We start from the raw sequence: 24,891 nt of genomic DNA on the forward strand, positions 1-24,891 counted from the left end.
AAATGAATCAGAGCAAATGGGATGCAAGCATATATTGTGCAGATCCGGGATGGAAATAGAGATGTTTGTTCTTCCTTTTTTTCAGGAGAATCCTAGAACTTTCCATTGTGCGTCAGACATTGTGTTTTATATTCTCTATTCTGAGACATTTAAAAGGTGACTAAAAGCAGTTTGAAAATGTCGAGGCTATTATTGTGCATTCTGACAATAAAGTGTTGATTCTAACACAGAGATCTGTCCTCTAACCCTGATATGATCTTTCACCACTGCTGTAAATTTCTTCCTTTTAAAATAATGATTCCACGTTTAATGTTTTTCCTTTTGCACTTTTCTATAATGCAGTCCCTTACTTGAATTATAATATCCTAGATTTAGATTTTTAGAAATATCCTGGATTGAGTTGTGGAAAATGGCTATTGTCTGTTGAATAAAAGATATTAGGACACTGGCCTATGCATTGTTGAGATATACTTTTGAGAATGCTGTCACAAAAAATACATACTTCTAATATATTTTCATTTAAAGGAAAGATTATTTTAATACTTTATTGTATAATAGAGGGGTCACGATATTAAGATAATCAGCTAGGTCTTGCTAGGGTTCGAAAGTAGAGGTGAGTCAAGGGTGTGTATATAGGAAATGCATGAATACCTTCTGAATTGAACTGTAGAATATTCAGGCTCTTTTCAATAGTTATGTAGTGAATTTTTTGTGTGTAAGTGTGTATAGTCTTTACAACTACATGAATATGTTCTTCAAGGCTTGCACATATTTACTGGAAACTATGAGTTTTAAAATTGATTTTCTCTGGAAGGGAGATCATGTTTCTCTTTCTTGTCTTATTTTTATGGCTCTTTTTCATGACTCTTGCAGTGACCAGCATTCACTTTATTAGCCCTACAGGATGGCTGTGCAAGAAGGTGAAGGTCCTCATTTCCCTTTGGTCTCCATTTTCTTATCTGTAAAAGAGGTTTATTGATGATCTTTAAAGCCACTTTAATCTCTTGACTAGTATGTTCATGTATTCTTCTTTAATCCTGCATTCATTACAGATTTATGAGGATAACCTACAAGCATGTCATGAAAGTGTTTTGAAAATTGTGCAGTGTAGAGATATCTGGTATCATTCTCTGTGACTGCTTTTATGCCTACACAAGATTACATTTTCCAGGTGTGTAGTATCTAAAACTTAAAAACAGTTTTTTTATGGTGGACTTAATACAGTATATGCTAAACAAACACTTTCTGATTGGTTCATTTTTTTTAAATAAAAAGCTTGTTTATTTATTTTGAGAGAGAGCATGAGCAGGGGAGGGGCAAAGAGAGAGAATGCAAAGCAGACTCTGCACGGTCAGCCCTGAGCCCAGCGCAGGGTTCAATCTCACGAACCATGAGATCATGCATGACCAGTGTCGAAATCAAGAGTTGGACACTTAACCAACTGAGCCATTCAGGTGCCCCAAGATTGGTTCATTCTTAAGCCAGGGATTGTTTAGGTCTTGGACAGAATGGCTGTCATCTGCTGGTTCATTACCACATTTCCTTTTAGGCATTTCAGGAGGCGAAGGGGCAAGCCGATATCTGAGATGTAAAAATGAATATATTGCCAGTCTTCCAGACTACCTAGCAGTTGGTGGTCAGTTTTGAGAATATTGCTTTCCAGAAGCAGCTATCATGATTTCTCAGAGGACTGGCCAATGAACAAAGTATGACCCATGAGTGAATCAGGGCACTCTATCCTCCTATTTGATTTGTGTTTAAAATCGAACTAGAACATTGTTGCAGAAATTAAGATGCAAAAGCTCATTGCAAAAAAAAAAGTTTCAAATTGGTTTTTATGTCTCTTTGTGCCTAGAGCAAACTCTTGATCCACGTAACAATAACCCCTTGAAATGCTATTTTAGATTGGAAGTGCTGAGGCAACACTAATGATTTTAGAGCAAATATGTTACTCTAATTTCCTCCATCTGCTATGAATAAAAGGATATGAGTATGAAGTCTGGGAGAGTTGTGGAGAAAATTGTTTCTTAGAAAAGTTGGAGATATTTTTAAATGTGTGCAGGTGTGAGGAAAGAATAATTCTTTTTTTTTTATTTTGTCAAGTGTTTCAAAAAATGGGAACTTTATTGTAGCTTAATGTAAATGTCAAGAAAATTTCTGCATAGCTTTGCTAAGACTCCAGGAGAGTATCAAATAACTTGAGGACGAACTATCCAAATTGTATTGTGATATGCATCTGATGATTCAGATGAAAACATTTTCTATGGGTTTGTTTAGAAGTTCTTATGAGTGATAAGAGCTACTTCTATATGCTTGACTGAATAATTCTTTTCTTTCTTTGAGGATTGTCCCCTTTTGACTGAATCCTCATGTAGTAGTATGGGAAGAAAAGGGTATGTATCCTCCTAACTTCCTGGTCAACTCTACCAGTCAATACTGGTACTACCACATGTTTGAAAAAAAAAAATTCTGTAGTCATTTATTTGAAAATCTAGAAGAAATAGTGATTCTTTAGGAACATATATATGATCAATATTAACGTAAGAAAAGTTAAAATATTTTAATAACAATAATCAGAGAAAAAAGTGGAAGATTATTAAAGATGTCCCACAAAAAAAAAAAAGGCCCCAGGCCCAGATGGTTTTACAGCTAACTTAAATTTAAGCTTTAAAACAGTTACTCCTTATGGTTATTAAACAGTTCAAGACTATAGAGAAAGAGGGAAGGTGCCTCAAGTAATTGTACAAATCTAAACCTAACTTGGTATCAAAACCTGATATTGAAAGCTCTAAAAACATATTTTATACCAATTTCATTTTTGTATGTATAAGTATATAATTTTTAAAATAGCAACTTAAATCCATCTGCTTATGAAAATATGAAATGTTTGAAATAGGGTTTTTTTCAAAAATTACAAACTGGTTCAAAATTGGATATTTATCCACACACACCATGCAACGCATCAGCAAATTAAAAGATAAACATGATATGATTATATCAATACATGCTATGTTAGTTTCTTAGGGCTGCTATAAACAAATCACCAAACTAGGTAGCTTACGACAACAGAAATTTTTTCAGTTGCAGTTCTGGATGCTACGTGTCCCAAACCAAGGTGCCAACAGGATAATGCTCTCTTCAAAGTTTGTAAGGGATTATTTTTTCTTGCCCCTTCCTAATTTCAAGTGGCTGCTGTCACTCCTTGGTGTTCCTTGACATATAGATGTACCACTTCAATCTCTGCCTTTGTCATTACATGGAGTTCTCCCTGTGTGTCTGTTTGTGCCTCTATTTTCTCTTCTTTGGGGGATAGCATCCACTGGATCAGGGCCCACCTTAATCCAGTATGGCCTTTTCTTAAGTAAGTACATCTGCCAAGACTCCATTGCAAAATAAAGTCACCTGAGATTCCAGGTGGCCATAAATTTCAACCCAGTACACATACCAAAAAGGAATTTGCTAAAATTTATTGCTAAAGAAATTTTGAGTAACTTTCAAAATAAAATGGGCATTGAAGCAAGTTAATTAAACAGAATAAAATGTATTCACAAAAACCTATCGTAACATTACATTAATCAGTGAAATATAAAAGCCATTCCTATTAAAACCAGGAAAAATGCAGAGGAATACTGTGAACACTGTTACTTAACACTGTGTTGCAGGTTCTACATGATGAATTAAACAATAAAATTAGGGAAAATAAATATTGGAAAATGTTAAACAGAGTTGTCTTCATTTTCAGATGATATGATTATATTCCTAAAAAAGTTAAGACTGTTACAGAAAACATGTAAGCTGGAAGGCCACAAGGTAAATATATTAAAATCAAAGCTTATTTATACCTTTAATAACCAGTTGCAAAGAAATAGAAAAATTTCATTTATGTAAACCAAAAATATAAAATCTTTAGTAACACATTCATTATTAAAGGAAATCATCAAACTATACTCCCTAATATTTCCTATTCTAAAATGTCATTCCTTTCTAAAATAATGCATATGTCAATGATTCCAGTCACAATTGCAAAAGATTTTTATTTTTGCTCTTTTTTCTAGACATTAAAACTTAATATACAGTTGCTGCTTTAAAACAGCATGTTATTGGCCATGAGAAAAATTGACAATGGAATAGAAAAAAGTCAGAAGCAGATCCAAGTATATATAATAATGAGCTAAATAGTTAGTAAAAGTGTTTTTCCCCCCAGTGGGAAATGTATGTTTCCATAAAAAATGAGATTAAAGTTGACTTTTCATATGTAAGTTGTGAATGATAGACCCCTATTTCTCACCATAAAAATTTAAAAGATAAATTTTAGATGAATTAAAGATATAAACAATAGAAATATTAGAAAACTAAGAAATCCTATACGCCTATGAGATTAAGTTTTACATTATATTTGAAACAATGGCTGAAGATATTAATTGGTAATTCACAATGGAGATCTGCTCAGCCTCATTAGCAGTCATCATAGAAATACAAATCAAATCATAATGAGACAGTAGGACATTGTCATATTCTGATAAATCTGGCATTATCTATCAAAATTAATGGTATGCCTGTTCTTTGACACCATACCTATTGGGAATCTTTAATCTATTGTATAAAAATGTATATTCAAAGATATGTGCTGCATTGTTTTAGTGGAAAAAACAAAACAAAGCAAGAGAAACCAATCAAGAAGCTCATTAATAGGGACATTGTTGACCATATTTATAATTGTAGAGTGGAATAATATGCAACGAATAAAAATAATTAGGTAGATCTATATGTGATGTCCAGTTGTGTCCATGATGCAGCTGGTGAATAATCTTTTGACTGGAGCGATTGGGAAAGTATTGAGCTCATTTAAATGAAAAAGAAAAGAATAGCTCTATATACAGTTATGTGTTTGTATATATTTGGATAAAGCTAGAGAAACTGTGGAAGCATAAACAAGTACTTCTTTTTATTACAGTGGGAAAATGGGATTGGCCATAGGGCAAGGGGAAAGTACTGATTTATTTTATATGTTGTATATGTTTATTTAATTTATTAAACAGAAACATATGTGTTGATACATATGTTTGTGTTTTTGTGTATTATGCTATTTTTTACAATTAAAATAATTATTTATTATCTGTAGCATGTTTTTCTGATCTCATATACATATGTATGTGTGCTAAATCTTTACAGTATTGTAGGGGTGACTGAGTGGCTCAGTCGGTTAAGCATCTGACTTCAGCTCAGGTCATGATCTCACATTTTGTAAGTTCAAGCCCTGCATCGGGTTCCAGACTAACAGTGCAGAGCCTGCTTAGGATTCTCTCCCCACCCCCCCATCTCTCTCTGCCTCTCTCCGACTTGTGTGTGCGCGCTCTCTCTCTCTCTCTCCCTCCCTCTCTCTCTCTCTCTCAAAATAATAAACTAAAAAAGTATATAAAAAATCACTACAGTATTGTGTTTTAAGACAGTGCTTTTACCACATTAAAAAGTGGGCAAAATGTTTCAATGGCAATTTACTAAGGAGGTGAAACAAAACACCAGTAAAACTTTCAGCTTATTAGTTATTAAAGCAAAGATAATAAGAGCAATAATGGTTTTTTGCTCAGACTGACAATTGTCCCCAAAATTGATACGTCTCAATATTGTACAGACTGTAGGGTATTGTCCAGAGTATGTGCATAACTTGTTAAACTTGCTGGAGGGCAGCTTGGCCATATTAACTTAATAACTTTGATAATATCCATTATCAGAATGCTTTCCTGTCCAGCCATACTACTTCTAGAAAGTAATGCTAAGGAAATAAGATGTTTATTTCATTACAGCTTTGTATATAACAATGAAAAAAGCTAAATTCACTTATAAGTTATATTACAGCTATTTACACACACATTCACACCTACACAATTATAACATTATAATGAACATTTATGTATGATGGTGTGAATTTCCACTGATGGTATAGAAAGTTATGTATAAAACACTTGATCAGTGTGTTAGATTCCAGTTGTTACGTACCATGACCTAATTTTGTGATATATTCATGCATTAAAATGAATGGAAGTAGACACACCAGACTGTTTGCAGTGGTTTTCTGTGGATGATAAGGTAACAGGTTTTTATATTTTTCTGTATTTTTTGAACTTTTTGAAAAGTGCTTGCTGTACTTTTCTCAAGAGAAATACATTGGTTGTTTTTTTAAATTTTGGATTAAAAAAAAAATGACCCAAAAGACCAAATTGGAAATGTTTTAAAAATTAAGAGTGACGGGGGGGAACAACAGAACAGGGAAAAAAGTGTGTATGTAGACTTGGTGAAGAAAGCATTACTGTTAATAGTGTCATAGTACCAGCTGTTAGTTGGTAATATAAGGCCTATGGGGAGGCCTTTGGAAGGACTGCTTTGAGTCTATTGTTACTTAAATATCTGACCTTTTTGAATTAGCTCTCCTGCCATAGGCAGCTTAACAAGGGATTCTTCACTAACATGTGTACTTTATCTTATTTGTTTGGATTTAGGGTTTCCAGTTTTTCTCCAGGGAGTACATTACGTTCCGTTGCTTGTTCCCAAACACTTATCTTGGAAACAGCACACCTTTCTGGTAGAAGGCAAATGTCATGACTGAAGGCATGGGACAGAACCTGATTAATATTCCTAAAATGCCTCATTTATGTTCCTAGAAGCCAAATCTGCATTCTTTTCAGTGGTGTAGAATGTCAGTACAAATACTCTATCTATGCTGAACCTGGTGGAGAGGGGAAAAAAAAAAAACCCACACTCCACTTCTTTATTTAGAGTTTGCTTTGAGAACCGCAAGCACTATTTGAAAGGTCATCCCATTTCAAGTAGCAGATGGATAGGAAAAAAAGACTCTGGCTTTTACAAATAATTTAATTGAATTCTCCTTGCCATTTCTGGAGGCAGTTCAGGATATTTTTTAAAGCATTGATCCATAATTATCTTTCAGAGTGGTTAGTATTGTTAGACAGATGTGTAATTCTTTGTGTATAAGGGAGCAATGTAGCACCCGTTTTACCTAGTTGATTGTCTTTTCCTTTCCTGTGCAAACAAGTACATATAACAAAAGAAAAATCATTGCTTTAAAAAAAGAACAAATTAATTTTTTTTCAGATTTGATTTTGACTTCAAGCTCTTTTTTCTTAGGCATGGTTGTATTTATAAAGGTCAGCTTCTTTGCTTTCCTATAAGCAAATTATAATTTGCATCTATGTAGCCTACTTTTGTTTACAGTCCCTGTATACAAGAACCCCAGGGGTGTCATAAACCATGAAACACAAATTTATCATATTAATAGGATATAAAACAGGAATAACCAAGACTTCTAAGAATGCATTGTATCTGTGGCTTATTTTGCCTTCTTTTTAAGTATTTGTAATCTCATTTTGCTATTCTGATTGGGGTAAGGATGAAGGATGGGATGCCCAATTAAATTAGAATTTCAGATAAATAATACTTCTTTAGTATAAAGTATGACCTATGTGTGATGGGTGATGGGTATTGAGGGCACCTGTTGGGATGAGTACTGGGTGTTGTATGGAAACAAATTTGACAATAAATTTCATAATAAAAAAAAAGGTATGACCTATATAATAAGCTGGAGAGTCACCTCAGAATAGAGAATTTTAAATAAAATTGTGAAATATAATAAATATAATAAAAGTGCATAAGACATGTATGTCCAGTTTAATGAATAATTATAAGTGAAAACGTGTCAAGACAGGTCCAGTGCTCCAAGAGTCCCTGCAAACCTCCTCTGATCTCAATCCTTTCTTTGACCACATTAAAGGTAGTTGTTATCCTATCCTTTGCAATAATCAATTCCTCGTATTTCTTCTTAATTTTTATCATCAATGTACATACTTCTAATCACTACGGTTTTTCATATTTGAAATTTTATGTAAGGGGAATGACTGCATGAGTCTTTAAAGGTAAAATATTAATAATTCTATTCAACTTAGGGGCAAATACAAGTGATGTCCTTCCATCAAATTATGAAACAGACAATCTTCTGAAGCCTGAATGTACTTGGGTTTTCTGTGTAACAGTCACTGAAGGGTAATTGTTTAAAAGAAATCTTAATGAGCTCACTGATATAATGGTGCCATAAATATTTGAAATTCTATACTTTCCCTTCAAAATGTTTGTTCTACCAAGCCTCACTAATTTCTTAGAACATGAGGTCAATCCAGTGGTATTTTCACTGGGTTTCTGTTTCATTGGTATCAGTGGAGTAAATCACATCAGTAACCTGTCCAAGGTCATAATTTCAGCCATAAATGGATACAGAGCCTTTTGATTTATTATTCATATGGATAACAATACTCAGAATGACTAAGGAACATTCCCTTTTATATCATAAATTTTATCTGGTGACATTTAAAAAAATGTGTCCCAGAACCCAGCCTGCTGATCCATGGACTCTCTCTTTCCTTTTGTTAATGACACCATCTTTTGCTTTAATCATTTCTTCTTCACCTCCTTCATGCTGAAGATGGCACATTTTCCAAGCAACTTTGAAGAGTAACCATCACAGGAGGAAAAATAATAAAAAATAATTTAAAAACAGATTTCTGCGTGTTTAAGAAAATCGGCAATTTTCCATGGCAAGCACTTGAAGTCAGGGATGATATATTATTCATTTGACTGTAGTGAATATTCATGATTTGCATGTTAAATTAGAATTATTGAGATTTTTGTTTACCCTAAAGAAGGTTGGGAAGTTGTGTGTTTAAAATTTGAATTTACTAAAATTTACTTTTTAAGAAACAGAATTTTCTGTCTCAAAGGAACCTTAAAAATGATCTGGTTAAATTCTCTAGAGAGCACATATAAAAATATGAAATGTTTTGTAAAAACAGGACTGATCTAGTTATGTTATATGAGGGCACTTTGGTAGAGAACCCTGGTTTGTGTCTTTCTTTCATTTTCTCCTCTGCTCCCTTTGTCTCCCTCTCCCTGTATCCTTCCCTTCATTCCTTCCTTTTCTTCTTCGTTTTTTCTTTTAAAGCAGCAGGGCCCTTTATTCAACAAAAATCTTGCCCCAAAGCTCAATATTTAAAATAGAGTTACTCTGTTTGAATAGAGAATGAGGCTGGGCCATACCTTTCTTATCTCCACTCCACCACACAGACCCCCAGAGTATCACCATAGAGCCCTTGGCCTCCCATGATCACTGTTTTAAAACCGAGAGAACTGAATAATGTATTATCAAACGCCTATGTGCCAGACACTCTTCTAAATATTTTACAAACATTAACTCATTTAATCCTCAAGGTAACACTGAGATAATAATAATTATTATTCTAATGTTATAGATGAGGACACTGAGACACAGAGAATTTCAATAAGTTACCCAAGATCATACAGCTATTAAATGGCAGACCCTGGACAGTCCTGTTCAGAAGGCCCTGTTCTTAACCCAGAATGCTTCGCAGCCTCACTTTAGCAGGAGCAGCCATTATATTCACCTCTTAGAAAGGATTAGGACTGTGCTAGGATTAGGAAAGGATTAGGACTGAACTTTACATTCATTATAGCTGATGTTTTCCGAGTAGCCAGTGAGGTAACAGTATTGTCCCCAGTTTACAGATGCAGGAAACGAGGCATAAAGAAGTCACATCACATTTCTGTGAGGGTCAGGGCCAGGATTTGAACCTTCACAGTTTGACTTCAAAGATCATGCTCTTAACCCCTTGTTTCATAGGTATCTATGAAAATGAAAATATTTGTTTTTAAAGAATTATGATGATTTTCATTTTCTTTCATGTTGGGTTCACAGTGGCTAATGCTATAGAGAATATCTATATTCTCAGTAGCCCACCAGTCAGCTCTACCAGGGAAAGATCGTGCTCAGAGAAAATTCAGCATCTTAGTGTCCTATGTCCTACCCATGCCCTCATGGTTCTCACATTTGCTTTCTGGTCCTTCCCTTACGAGCCTGCTTAATTTCCTCAGTATTCTCTGCAGCTCTATTAAACAATACCATCAAGCATTCCTATTTATCTCACAAAGACTAATGGCTCATCTCCAAGGTCAGTTATCTGTGTTTTGATTTAATCCTCTCAGATATAAAAAGTCTTTATCTTGTTTGATGGTTGTAATGGTGGGAAATGTTAGACTCTATTTCAGACTACTGATAGAGGACCTTCTCTCTATTCAGTGTTGGTCCAGATAAAGACCTATGTATCCAGAGCAGCTGTGTCCAGCATGCAAGCATAAGATGATTCTTAGAGGAGGAGCAGTAAGAAGCCTGATGGCCTACGGTCTAGTACATATGAATGAATGGGTGTGTGCTACTCATTAAATTGTGTTGCTTTGGCCCTTTATCTGCTGTGCAGAAAAATTTTGCAGCACAAGTTCAAGAGAAGGGAATTGGCTGCTCTGTGGCCTTCAGTACTAGCAAGGCAGAAAGCAGTTCTGTGTCAACTCTGTACTAATGTGTTTCTTTTCGGAAAGTATAGTTGATTCCTTAAAACTTAATATGCCTTTGTCAATTCCCTCTAATATTTACCTATGACTTTAACCTCTTGAGTTAAATCTTGAGTAAACATGGTGATTTCCAGAGACCAATAAGTAGAGAAATACCTACTTGGGCAAATCAAAACCTATGGAAATCTTGCTCCTACTTACTTCCTATCCAGATAAAGAGAAACATTTAAAAATGTGATCTTTATTCTTTTCCCAAAGAAAAGTAGTGCTGCACAAAAGTAAAATAGATAGGTCATGGTTCAACCTATTTAAATGAAAAATAATTCCTTTTTTGGGAGCATCTGGGTGGCTCAGTTGGATGAGCATCTGACTTCGGCTCAGGTCATGATCTCACAGGTCGTGAGTTTGAGCCCTACATCAGGCTCTGTGCTGACAGCTAGGAGCCTGGAGTCTGCTTCGGATTCTGTGTCTCTTTCTCTCTCTGCCCCTCCCCGTTCATGCTCTGCTCTGTCTCTCTCAAAAATAAATTAACATAAAAAAAATTAAAAAAATAATTCCTTTTTTAAAATGTTTATTTATTTTTGAGAGAGAGAGAGAGAGCATTCAAGTGGAGGATGGGCAGAGAGAGAGGAACAGAGGATCTGAAGCAAGCTCTGTGCTGATAGCAGGCTCTGTGCTGATGTGGGGCTAGAACTCATGAAGACTGAGATCATGACCTGAGCCAAAGTCAGCCGCTTAACTGACTGAGCCAGCCAGGCACCCCTGTAAGTACTTTTTTGAAGCACTTATTATTATTAATGCAGATTTTTATCTCTGCATTGATGTAGATAACAAATAGTAGTTGGCATGTCATTTTATTAGCTTCCTATAACTGTTGTAATAAGTCACCACAAACATAGTGGCTCAAAACAAGACAAATCTGAAATGGATTTCACTGAGATAAAATCAAGGTGTCGGTTGGCCTGAATTTCTTTCTCAAGTCTCTATGGGGTCATTTGTTTCTTTGCCTTTTTCAGTTTGTATAAGTTGCCCACATTCCTTGGCCTGTGGCCCTCATCCCTGTTCAAAGCCAGAAATGGCTAGTTGAGTCTTTCTTTTATTACATCACTCTGGCTGAGTCTTTTACCTTTCTCTCTCTATATAAGAACTTTTGTGATTACATTGGAGTCACCTAAGTCATAGTGGATAATATCTCTATTTTAAAGTTAGGTGATTAGCAACCTTAATTCTCCTTTGCCATGTAACCTAATGTATTTGCAGAGTCTAGGGATTAGGATGTAGACCTCTTTGGGGAAAGGTATTGTTCTGCCTACTAGAGGGGACAGTAATATTTTTGGAAATATATTTGTTAGTATCAGTCCTAATTAAAACAGTATAACTATGCTGAAGGTAGAGAGGGTACTGTGGGTTGTTGTTTTTATTTTTGAGAGAGAGAGAGAGAGAGGGAGAGAGAGAGATAGAGACAGTCAGTGTGAGTGGATGAGGGGCAGAGAGAGAGGGAGAGGGAGAATCCCAAGCAGGCTCTCTGCTGTCAGCATGGAGCCCGGTACAGGGCTCGATGTCACCAACTGTGAACTCATGACCTGAGCTGAACTCAAGAGTTGGATGCTTACCTGACTGAGGCACCCAGGCTCCCTATGTTTTTTATATTTAGATTGGACATAGATCTAGGCAGTGGTGCTAAAAGATTCCATATCATCCCAAGGAACTCTACAAGATGGCTGCTAGAGACTGGGAATTGGGATAGAAATTCTGGAAACCAACTGATGACCCAGTTGTAGGGGATTTAAGTGACACATAAGTAAAGACAGTCATCATATCTTTCTTGGCAAATGCTGGCTATTTCATGATAAAATTGAAAATTTAAAAAGTCATAATGGACAAGAAAAAAGAACAGTATCTCAGAGACTCAGAGTAACAGACCTCTCAGGATGATTTGCCACAGGAACTTGAAAAGATGTTTAGAAGTTTGGTATCCTCGGAAACTTCAGGAAACAAAAAGAGAAATGAGAGAATAAATGATGGCTAAAAGAAAGTAGTGTAGTTTGGAAAAAGAGATAGGTTAGTGAAGCAAACATGATAAAGAAACCAGAATGCCATACAGAATTAAAATCTGTGTTAGAAGCTGGAAAGAAATCAGCATTAAAAAATACAGAAGAAAATATAGACTATAGAAGAAAAATTGATAATTCTCAAAATGAAGAAAAGGACAATAAAATTAATGAAATAGAGAAGATTAAAAATATAGCAGAGAGAGATCATCAACTTAAACATTGGACCAAATCTAAGAATTATAGATATTCTTGAGACAGAAACAATTTGGAAAACAAGAGGTAATCAAAAATTAATAAAAGCTCTTCTGAGCTAAAACAAAAACAAAAGCAGAAAAGCCTCAGTATGCAAATTGCAAGGGTTTTTCATACTCTAGGCAACATTAATGAAAAGGGTTCCATTCTATTACAAGCTGGCAATTTTTTTTTAATTATAAGAATAAAGAAAAAATTCTTCAAGCACACGGGCAAAGAAAACCAGTTTACCTTATAAAAATACAAAATTTTGCTTGGAACAGTTTGGGAGAGTGTACAGAAAAAAGGTAAATATACTCAGGTTGTCTTTCATTTGGAAAAGTAACAGAAAGAGATTCTCAAATATGCAAGAGAAAAGAAAGCATAGGCTTCTTTACCGGGGAAATGGCTTAGGGATGTAGCCCAGGTCAGTGCTATTCAAAGTGAAGTACTGAGTCCAGTAACAGTGTTATCTGGAAACTAGTTAGAAGGACAGATTCTCTGGTCCACTCAAAACCTCCTGAAGCAAAATCTCTGGAGATAGAAGGCAGCAATCTATATTAACAGTGTTCATAGGAGATTTTTACATGTACTAAGATTTAGGAGGCACTAGTCCAGGAAACAGAGAAATGGGATTTACAAATTCTGTAACAGAGAAGTAAATGTTATTAAGAAACTGATTATTAATAATGTAGCTACTTGAACACAAAGGGAGACTTAAACAATTGTAACTTAGTTATAACACTGAATGCAATTGTAAAACTATACTTTTGAAAGACAAAATACATAATATAAGATGATGCTTTAGTATTAAGTATTTAATATTCAAAAAATTAATACTAAGTTGCAACAAAACCTAAGGTTATATTTACAGAATCTGGAAATAAAATGGTAATAAATATTCATTTCAGTAGGGGTGGACTCAATGATTTCAAGTATTGGAAAATTTTAAAGTTTAATTACACATTCAATAAATTATTCTTTTTGGTATACTTGTTATCACTGTTAGAAATCAAAGTAGGTATGACTTCCAAATCAACAGAGAGAGAAAAGAACGTGCTGCCTGGTCTAAATCACCAAGCATGCAAAGCAAGGAAATTTACAGTGAAGCAGAAACTATGTAAAGACAAAGGAAGATCTGTACAGAGGTACAGTCAAACATATCATTTATGCCAACCATAGTGTAAACTCACCTACTTGAAAAACAAGGCAGATAATTTGACCAATTAGTCCATCTGAACATTGAAGTTCAACGAAAGTATACTATGTTTGTAAAAAGCCATGCTTTAGTTTTAGTATTCTTTGGTTAAGTCTTACAACTGCCACATATTACCTGAATAACCATGGGAAATACATTTAACCTATTTGGCTTTAAATTTTCTTGTGTGTAAAATAGGAATGACATTTCCCATGTACCTTACATGATGTGAAGAACAAATGTGAATGTGAAAGCATTCTCTGAAGCTGAATCATTATAAAAGAACATATAAACCTGTTAAAATACAAAGACTCTCTTTTTCAGCTAAAAAGCAAAATGTAACCATGGGTTACTGAGAAGAGATATACCTAAAACAAAGAAACTCACTATGACTAACTCAAATGAACAAAAACAACAACAGGGGTGTCTGGGTAGCTCAATTGGTTGAACCTCTGACTTTGGCTCAGGTCATGATCTCACAGTTTGTGGATTCAAGCCCCATGTTGGGTTCTGTGCTGACAGCTTGGAGCCTGGAGCCTGCTTCAGATTCTGTATCTCCCTCTCTCTTTGTCCCTCCCCCATTTTCACTCTGTCTCTCTCTCTCAAATACAAACATTAAAAAAAATGTTTAAAACAACAACAACAACAACAACAACAACAACAAAAGATGCACAAGATATATTAGGCAAAAGCAAAATAAAGCAAAAAAGCAATCTTGGCAATATTTACACACAATAGAGTCAAAGATTGTGAAACTATTAAATGTGATTTAGAAGATTATATTCCTTCTCAAATAGACTTCACAATGAACATAAGACAGCCTTGAATTGTCATTGACATGGTAACAGCCTCAAAATGCATGAAACAAAGCCTGTTACAAACATAAGGAAAACTTGACAGAAATAGAATTGTTGTATGAGATTTTAATACACTTTTATTGATCTTTTATGGGTCAGATAAACACAGAATACATGGAGTATTTTTTTTGTATTAAACATAATTTATTGTCAAATTGGTTTCCATACAACATCCAGTGCTCATCCCAACAGGTACCCTCCTCAATGCCCATCACCCACTATCCCCTCTCCCCTACCCCCCATCAACCCTCAGTTTGTTCTCAGTATATAAGAGTCTCTTACGGTTTGCCTCCTTCCCTCTATGTAACTATTTTTTCCCCCTTACCCTCCCCCATGGTCTTCTATTAAATTTCTCAGGATCCACATATGAGTGAAAACATATGGTCTCTGTCTTTCTCTGCCTGACTTATTTCACTTAGCATAATAATCTAATAAAACTGATTTAATAAATATTTATTAAACTTTGTCCTCCTGAAACAAAAAAGCATACATTAAGGAGCCATCAAGCATTTAGGAAAAAGTTGATCATATCTTATACCTTAAAGAAAACCATAGTATGAAACATAAACTGTTTATAGGGTATATGCTCTGCCTACAGTGAAATAAAGTTAGAAATTAATAACAGTTTAAATGCATAGCTCAACAACTTGAAAAACTGTAATGTTAACAATTAAAAACAAGAATTTCTTTTAAAGAGCTATAGGGTCAAATAAGAAATCAAACCTAACATAAGCAGTGTTAAAAAAAGACAACTCTGCGTATACACCTTTGAAATAGACAAAGCCGTATTTAACAGAAAATTAATAGCCTCAAGAGCTCTCATTATTCAATGATAAAAGCAAAGTCAACCCACAGGAAAAAAAAAAGTAGTGAATTAATAAATAGAGACCCCTTTTCTATCACATAGCACAACAAACAAGCATTACTCATTCAGTAAGTTAGGAATAGGATGAACTTACACAGCATATTACAAGATATCAGAGACTTATATAGGAAGATAAGAAGGTACATTATTTAATGTTAACATTGTAAATATTCCTTTTATTGCCACAAAAGAGTGTGTTCGCCCTTGCTGTAACTATTTCAACATTGTGCTAGCCATTTTACAACATGAATCCAGCTAAGGGTATAAGGTAATAAGATTAAATATGATATATAAAATATTGGGAAGAACAGATAAACCAGTACTATTTAAAAATATATAATTGGCTGTTCAAAACTCAACTAAAATGCATTAAAAATGATAGAATTCAGTAAGGTAGCTATATGTAAGATTCCAGTGAAGTATCAATAGAGTTCTTATACATTTATAAGGACAGCAAAACTGTAGGATTCACAAGGAAACTAAAATGGGCTGCACAGTAACTATATAAAAAATGTTGAACTCTACCAAACAAACTTAAAAGAAAACCTAAGTAGATGAGAAGTACCACTTTCCCTCCTGGGAAGACACAATCTGTTTAAAGTCTATATGATCACAATCAAAATCCCAATAGAATTTCTTAAGAGGCCTTGTGAGCATCTTGTAGATTTTGAAAGGGACAGACAATACTTTAGAATAGTTTTTGAAAAAGTGGAAAAGATTTATTTTAAAGGAAGAACCATGATGGGGTATTTACCTACTAAAAAATTAAAACATTTATACTGTGGGGTTTTATACCAGACAAATACATCATTGGTTGAAATGAGGAGTATAAAAACAGATCCAGGTATACATAAAATTGTTTTATTGTTAAGGTTGGAATATTAAATTGGTGGAGGAGGGGATGGGCTTTCAGTGAATGGGACAATTAACTATCCACCTAAACATGGTATACATATTACCACACACACACACACCCCTCCAGTTATGCTAGAGACTTAAATGGCTTTTAGCAATGATTTAAACACATTAGAGGAAAAATATAAGAGATATCTCATAACCTTGGAATCTAACCTTGAGGAAGAAATTTTTATATAAGACACAGTACATAGAGAAAAGAAATGGACTGATTTGACCTTGTGAAAGTGAAAAAAATCCATATGACATGACATCTTTGTAGCCTTTCAGGTTCATTCATATGTATTTTAGTTCTTCTGGGCAAATAGAATGGATATACTTCCTTACCCACTTGAATTTAAGTGAGGCCACCTGTTTTGCTGTCAACAAATGAAATGTGAACTGAAGTGATAGAGGTTGGCTCTGGGTACAAACATTAAGAGCTAGTGCATTATTTACCGTGTTCCCTCCCCCCCCCCCTTTTTTTTTAAATAAATTTTTTTTTAACATTTATTTATTTTTGAGACAGAGAGAGACAGAGCATGAATGGGGGAGGGTCAGAGAGAGAGGGAGACACAGAATCTGAAACAGGCTCCAGGCTCTGAGCAGTCAGCACAGAGCCCGACGCGGGGCTCAAACTCACATACTGCGAGATCGTGACCTGAGCGGAAGTTGGACGCTTAACCGACTGAGCCACCCAGGCGCCCCTCCCCTTTATAGGATGATAAGTAGATAGTGAAGGTCACCTGCTTGTGTCCTTAAGTGCAGATGACATGAGCCTTTGTTAATCTGGGAAATGGACGTGTGTTATAAGTCAGGAAATAAACCTTTGTGTGTGTGTTTTTAAGCCACTATGGTTCTAGTAGTTCTCTGTTCATGAAACATTACTGAACTCATCAGGACTGATGTAGACAACTTAACAGTTAAACACATAAGGAACAGTGATTTCTGCTTCCCATACAACCAAGTAAACTCCCACAGGAAACAACTATAAACTCTGATCAAAATGCAAAACAAATAAAACAATTCTCTAAAGTATGTGTAGAGTGAACAAAGGCAGGTAGACTCTGTGACACCTGAAAGAGGGGATTGGCATGGGTTAAGTTTCCCATCCTGAGGTCAAGCTATAGGCAGTACTGCATAGGTAGGTGAAACTCCAGTGGGAGACCCACAGTCTTTCTGGCCAAAAGAACCTGAGTACAGAATTTGGTGTGACTGTAGCTGTTAGAAAGTGGCAGGGTGATCTCAGAAAGGAGGGAGCCAGAAAGTGACAACTACAGATTCTTACTATCAACTCTACCCATATCATTGACTGACCCTTGGAACACACAGATGACAAGCAGCAAGTGAATTTGAAGATAGATAAAATGTAAGTTTTCTCTATGAAGAGCGAAGAAAAAAAAAGAAAAAGATTAACCGCCCCCCCCCCCCCCCACCAGAGTCTCAGGATCCTGTGGGATATTAGCAAAAATTTTAACATACTGGTAATTAGTGTCGCAGAAGGAAAGGAGATAGAGAAGGGGCGTAAAAAGGTTTTGAAGAAATAATGGCCCCAAACTTCCCAAAGTTAGTGAAAAAGATGTATTTTCCTGTTCGAAATGCTGAGGCACATCATAATGAGCCAGGTGAAAATCCAAGACACCATCTTGAAAGCAGTCAGAGAAAAACAGACAATGTACAACAAGGGAAACACATTTTGAAAACATGCCAACCTGCCTTCAAAAACGATAAAAATGGGAAGACAGTGGGACAATATCTTTCATGTGCTGAGAGGAAAATAAACTGTCAATCCAGAATTCCATATCCAATGAAACTGTACTTCAAGAGTGGAAACAAAATAAAGTTGTTTTCAGATAAAGAAAACTGCAAGTATTTATTGTCAGCAGACAAACCTATACCACAAGAAATGCTATATATATAAGAAGTTCTTCAGGATGAAAGGAAATAATAGAAAACTTGGATCCTCAGGTGAGAACGAAGAGCAATAGACCTAAGTAGTGAGGCAAATATAAAAGCCCACTTTTTTTCTTTTAATTTTTTAAAAAACGTATGTCTATTTAATAGCATCTAATAGCATTTAATAGCAACATATGTCTAAATAAGAGCATTGTCTTGTGGGGTTTATAATGCATGTAGATGTTATTCAGATGACAACCTGAATGGAGAGGGGTTTGTAAATTGGCCTATACAATTATAAGGGTCATATATCTTATGTGAAATGGTATAATAGTAACTCTAGGTAGACTGAAAGGAAAGGATGGATTGAATTCCAGATAATCTATGCAGATGGGAATCATGGTTCCTAGAAGGCAGGGGGAATATGTGTGCACAGTGGAATCTTGTAGATTTTTACTGACCCACCTGTTAGGCAGGGGGAGATATCACCATTTTCTCTATGGACTCCACATCAGGCAGTTTCTTGAGAAATAGCAAATTGGCCTTGACTAACCTTCGAATTGATTGTTCAAGGACAGTTTGGGAGACATAGCATGGTTTCTTATATATGTCTATTTCATTCCCAACATGGGGACTTTTGAGAAACCAATATGAGTGGGAAGGATGTAATAATTTTGACAGCAAGGTTGTTTGGTGATTTAGTGTGGTTTTGAAGTAGGCTCAAGAATTTGACCAAGTGTTGGGAAGGGAGCCAAGAGTGCATCATGGAATGTGTTAATGAACAGCTCAGCCTTTCCAGCCTTTCCTTGGAAAGGTCCATGGAGCTGTGATGGGGGAGCTGAATATTGACCTTACCCTACTCTATGGTGGGGCAGACTTTCCTTCAGTCTGAGGTGTGAGGAGGGACAGAGATGACAGGTCACACAGTCTGATGGAAGGCAGCACATGGAGCAGAATGAACATGAACTCTGGAGTCTACAAGTCTTACATCTGAACTTGTCTACACCATGTCCTGCTGTGTGACTTTGAGCCAGTGTGTCAGGCTGAAAAATGGTTCCTGCATATGTTTCCAAGTCAAATTCCTGGAACATGTGAATGTGACCTTATTTGGGAAAAAAAGTCCTTGCAGATGTGATTTAGTTAAGAATCTTGAGATGAGGAAATCATCCTGGATTACCCCAGGGAGCCCTAAATTCTATCATAATTATCTTATAAGAGAGGGCAGAGGAAATTTTGAGACACACAGAAAAGAAGGTTATGTGACCTAGGAGGCGCTAGAGTGATGTGGCCTCAAGCCAAGGAATACCAGCAACCACCAGAAGCTCAGAAAGACAGGGAATGGAATGTCTCCTGGAATATCTGGAGGGAGTGTGGCTCTACTAGTACTTTGACTTCTGAACTGTGAGAATATAAATTTCTATTGTTTTAAGCACCAAATTTGTGTTAATTTTGATAGCAGCCACAGGCAGGAAACTAATACAGCCAGCCATAGACCTCCCTGAATCTCATGCCCTCATCTGTAAAATAGGGTCATACCTATTTTGGCTTGTTGCCACAACTAAGTGAGAAAATGTGTAAAAGTAGAAAAAGAAAGAAGAAAGCTAAGAGTCACACATAGGGAACATGCTAGAAAAAAAAGAATGACACTCTTGTTTGTCGTTACTAATTCATTCCTGATGATCAGATGTTTCACCCAATCATGGCTTCCAGGAGACAATCTGCCATTATTTTAAATGACAAAAATGATAGCATGTTATATATTAACCCAACCTTCTAACCAATTTCCTGCAATGTAAGTAAAACAGTAAAATGTCCATAGTTGAGCAATAGACTATCATATTAGGATTTAAAATACTACGCAATTGTATTCTTGATCACCCCAAAATTAATGTGGTTGTTAAGAAATACTTGCTTTGTATGTAATAACTTTCTTCACTTACTTTGCTTCCTTCTCCATAATTGTCTCCAGTATGTTCCCAACTCTTTGAGGACTCTGACAGGACGCAAAAAGAAGAGCTAAATGTGAAAGGCAGTGTGGAAGTGTTTGCAGTTCAGGCACCCAATGGCAGAGTGTGGCTCACACTGATGCCATCATGGCCTTTTAGCATGGGCAATATCTGAAATGCGTACCCCTTGTGTTGACACTCAGCATCCTTTTCAAAATATCTACACATGATTCTGACATTCTACTGAATGCATTTGGAAAGTTTCTTGACAATTTTCCTGTATGCTATTTTGTAGAAATTTCTCTACTGAGTTTTGGTGTCATAAATCTAAATTTTTGCTACGTGAACATTGGCAAAATTTATATTCTATGAAATTTGGATTTTTAAAAACCAACAGGCATTTTACCAGAAAAATGTTAATCCAGGCAACATTCCGCGAGGTATGTATATACTTACTGAATATTTAACGGCAGAAAAGTAACATGAAATACATAAGGAGTTAATATAAATAATCAGGAAGAAAAGAAATAGATAGGAAATGAATAGGATTTTGAACAAACATAATTTGAAGAAGTAACAGAAATGGCCAATTAATTAATGAATGAAAGCAACCTCAAAAGTGATCAGAAAATGTAAATTAAAATGATTACACCATAGTTTTTTATATCCATTTGATTGACAAAATAAGTTTTTAAAATCTAATAATACCATGTGTTGCTAAGGTGGTAGAACAATAGGGATTCTCATTCTTGGGGCAAATAGCCCTTGTGGAATATAGTGTGGCATCATCTAGAAAAGTTTAAGATGCGTAGCTCCCATAATTCTTATGCCCAAAGAGATGTGTACCAGATGATTACAACAGGATTTTTTTTTGTAATTCAAGAAAATATAAATTCCAATAATAGCTAATGAATAAATATGAAATATTAGTACCAGAGATGATTTTTGAAAAGCAAAAAGAATAAATGATAGCATATGTTAATAGAGATAAATCTCAATATTATGTTGTTAAAATTTTGAAAGGCAAGTTGCAAAAGAATTCAATATGATATCATTATATAAAAATATAAAATATACAAAACAAAATCATTTCAACTCGTTGTCCAGTTATTAAACATAATGATACTACTACTTAGATCTGGAAATGGTAAATTCTTCTGTGGTGAAATTGTGCACTGGGACAGCCTCCTTAGAAAAAGGGAGCTTTTATATTTTTTTGATCCATTTCATTTCTAGATATCTTTCAGAAGGAAATAGACATGCAGACAGAAATTATTTATTATAATTGTGTATGACAATATTTAATAATTAAATAGTCTATTAAATAATCTATCAGTAAAGTGGGGAATTGTTAAATTATGGTATATAACGTAGCACTTGAAAATATTTTTTAAAAGTATATTTAATGGTAAAATATGGGGCACCTGGGTGGCTCAGTTGGTTAAGCATCAGACTTTAATTCAGGTCATGATCCCACCGCTCATGGATTTGAGTCCCGTGTTGGGCTCTGTGCTGACAGCTGAGAGCCTGGAGCCTACTTCAGATTCTGTGTCTCCCTCTCTCTGTCACTACCCCGCTCACAGTCTGTCTCTCTCTCCTTCAAATTAAATAAACATTAAAAAAATTAAAAAATGGGAAAATACTTACAATATAATTTTCAGTGAAAAAAAGATGCAAAATTATATTGCTGTATGATCTGTATTTGACATTTAAAAATCAATAAACAGAAGAAAGTGAGTACACACACATAAATAAGACTGGGAAATATCAAAACATTATCAATGTTTGTCTCTGAGTGATAGAACAATTGTGATTTTAAAAATTATTTGCTGTGATTCTCAAATTGGGTGCAGTGAGTAGATATAACTTTCATAGCAATAATTAACAGCTTCAATGGCCTCCTAAAATGAGTAGGTCTTAATGAGGTTTGTGGTTGTATTTCCCAACTGAACAGAATCTTATCATTTTGCCTGTTCCTATATTGCCAATTTCTGCATATGCAAGTGCTTAAAGGGGCTATAGGAAGTATAGATGGGGATTGTAGGAATTAAATGAGATAATGAATGAGGAAAGCCTAACACAGTTCTTGGCATAAGTTAATGTCTAACCATTATTATTATTATCATTGGCTGGTTACTGCTGATCATTATGTTACTGATGAAAGTTTGCAAGTCATTTCTTGTTTAGGACCAAATATCGGTTTCCATCTTACCTATAAATATGAAAGTCCTAAAGATAAGAAACAAGGTGATAATTATTATGTCACTGGTATGTTTGAGACAGAAAGAGTTTGGGGGATGAACAGAAGGAAACAAATGGTAAATCTTGTTCTTAAACACAAGGGGCCATCTGACTCCATTACAGATAGCCATTATGCACAGGCCAGAATGACTCTTTAGGCAGAATTAGGGACACTTGGAAATGATAAATCTTTTGCAATTTAGGGTTATAACCTATTTACAGCACCCCTTAGTCCCAACCCTGTTTTTTCTTATGAATAACTGATTCCATGTGTATAACTTGGAGTGGAAAGGGCAAGATAAAGGATGGAGATTGTTAAACTCTAGATTTTGATGGTATTTTGGAGAACTTCTTATAAGAAAATCTGTCAGTTGAATGGCCAAAGTAGCAGAGCTAATACTTGGAAATTTTGCATTCCACTGAAAGGTGATATATAATATACCTTATATTATAAGTAATATAATATATTCTGCAGGAAGTGTTTGTTTTCTCTTACTTTTTTGCCCAGTAGATTGGTATCTATGATAACATGCCATTGATAGATGAAAACAGAAGTGTGTTGCAAAAGAGACAAAAGATTTAGCAAATATGATTTTATATGCCAAAAAAAGTATACATTAGTAGCTTTTTTGATAAGTGTCCCTGAAGGGAAATATGGTGAAATTGTATCAGACTTCAATCTTCTCTAAACAACTAGAAAAAAAAAAAAAGGCCAAAACAAGCATAGTTTTATCTGTTTGGATGGGATTAATGGGTTCTTGGTGGGAGATTTGTAATAGTGATACTTCCTGGTTTCTTCTTCCATTCGGAGGGTACACATAAGGATTAATAGGGAATGGTCATGATCAAAACCTATTTGGTCTCCAAAACATGTCCAGGAGAGGTTGTATGTAGGCCTTGTGTTATCTTACCTGACATGTATATGATTACAGATAGCCACCAGTTAAGTTGTTGGATAACTCATTTTGGTTACATTCTCCAGGTGACACAGTAGACATTTTTGCCTATCTTGAGTCCTCCACTTGTACCAGATAGGCTGTGAGCTCTATCATGAGACTACTTCTAACTTGTTTACTCTTATACCCTAGTCTGGTTAGCACTCAGTAAAAATCTGTCGTACAAATAATTAAATAAATAATGAATGAGTGAACCTAGAGGTTGTCCCATAAATCCATTCATTCAGCCATCCACCCACCCACTTATCTCTTAAAGTTGCTGCTTTATTTATCAGAAATGTTTGCCTTTGTTTCCTTGCTTTGAAAAGTGACCATTTAAGTTCTGTATCACCAAGTGATGGACAAACACACGTGGTAAAAAATTAACTTGAGGTGAAATGATAATGTACTAGTGTGGAGAAGGACTGATGAACCTTAAAAGTTATACCACTTTGGTCATGTAGGTACATAAACCATTTAGAAATGTCTCAGCAAAGTTGAAAGGGAGCATCTACTGGATCTAATCTTCCTCTCCTGCTCCCCATTTTTAGCTGCTATTTACATTTCCTTCTCTTAAATGTATTTGACTCGTGATAAGTTCAGAGCCACCTTTTCTTTTCTGAACTGATCTTTGAAGTATGATGTACTTAACTGCAGCCTGTTTAGATTGTTGATCTGTATTTAAAGCCCTAGCCAGGGATTGTGTTTTGCCTTTAAGATAAAAATCAATGAATAAAAAATTGAAAAAGGAACAACTAATCCTTGAACATTCCTAAACAAACACCGTCTCCCATTTCCAAAAAGGAACACTGCTTAATCTTAACTTATTAGAGACTTCTTTTTGAGAGTTCAATTAACTGGGGTTCACCTTTATTCAAACATGTAGAAGATAAAAATGTTACAAAGGAAGTTTATTACAAACTGGATGTATTTGGAAGTCAGTGTTGTTATTAAATGCTCTTGGTCTAGATAAGCTCTTTGATGATCTGAAGTTATATTCTATCACAGAGACAGATGTAGTTCATTGTAAAAGAGTATAAACCACTGCTTAGGGATAAGGTACACAAATACATAATTACCTCTTTGAAGGTCTAGTCATGGTGGTGCTGCTGGAAACTGGTGAGTTAGGCCAATTGAAATTTTCTTGTAATCCCCAAACCTCACTGCAAAACTGTTTTCCTTCCTAAGTGATCTTCACAGCATTTGAAAAGAAAATTATACAGTAAATTGAGCTTCCCCTTTCTCTTCATGTAGCTTCCTCTGTTCCTGAGGCACAGACATTAGCTGTCAATAGGCTCCCAAAGAACATGAGGACAGGAGTAAAAACAAGGAGCATGGGTAATTCA

The 24,891-nt window shown here is 35.2% G+C and overlaps 1 protein-coding gene and 1 long non-coding RNA gene across 7 annotated transcripts in view; one reads left to right on the top strand and one right to left on the bottom strand.

Moving 5' to 3' along the window:
- The window catches only part of FHIT (fragile histidine triad diadenosine triphosphatase), a 1,415,554-nt gene that overhangs the window by 475,442 nt on the left and 915,221 nt on the right, over positions 1-24,891 (top strand). The window lies entirely within an intron of this gene.
- The window catches only part of LOC131509973 (uncharacterized), a 60,025-nt gene continuing 35,654 nt past the window's right edge, over positions 521-24,891 (bottom strand). For both annotated transcript variants that reach the window (XR_009260836.1, XR_009260835.1), the window contains exon 4: positions 521-959. This is a non-coding gene — a long non-coding RNA (uncharacterized LOC131509973). The remainder of the gene's footprint in view (positions 960-24,891) is intronic.

Source organism: Neofelis nebulosa, chromosome 4 (assembly GCF_028018385.1).
Source record: "Neofelis nebulosa isolate mNeoNeb1 chromosome 4, mNeoNeb1.pri, whole genome shotgun sequence".
In the NCBI taxonomy this organism is placed as follows: domain Eukaryota; kingdom Metazoa; phylum Chordata; class Mammalia; order Carnivora; family Felidae; genus Neofelis; species Neofelis nebulosa.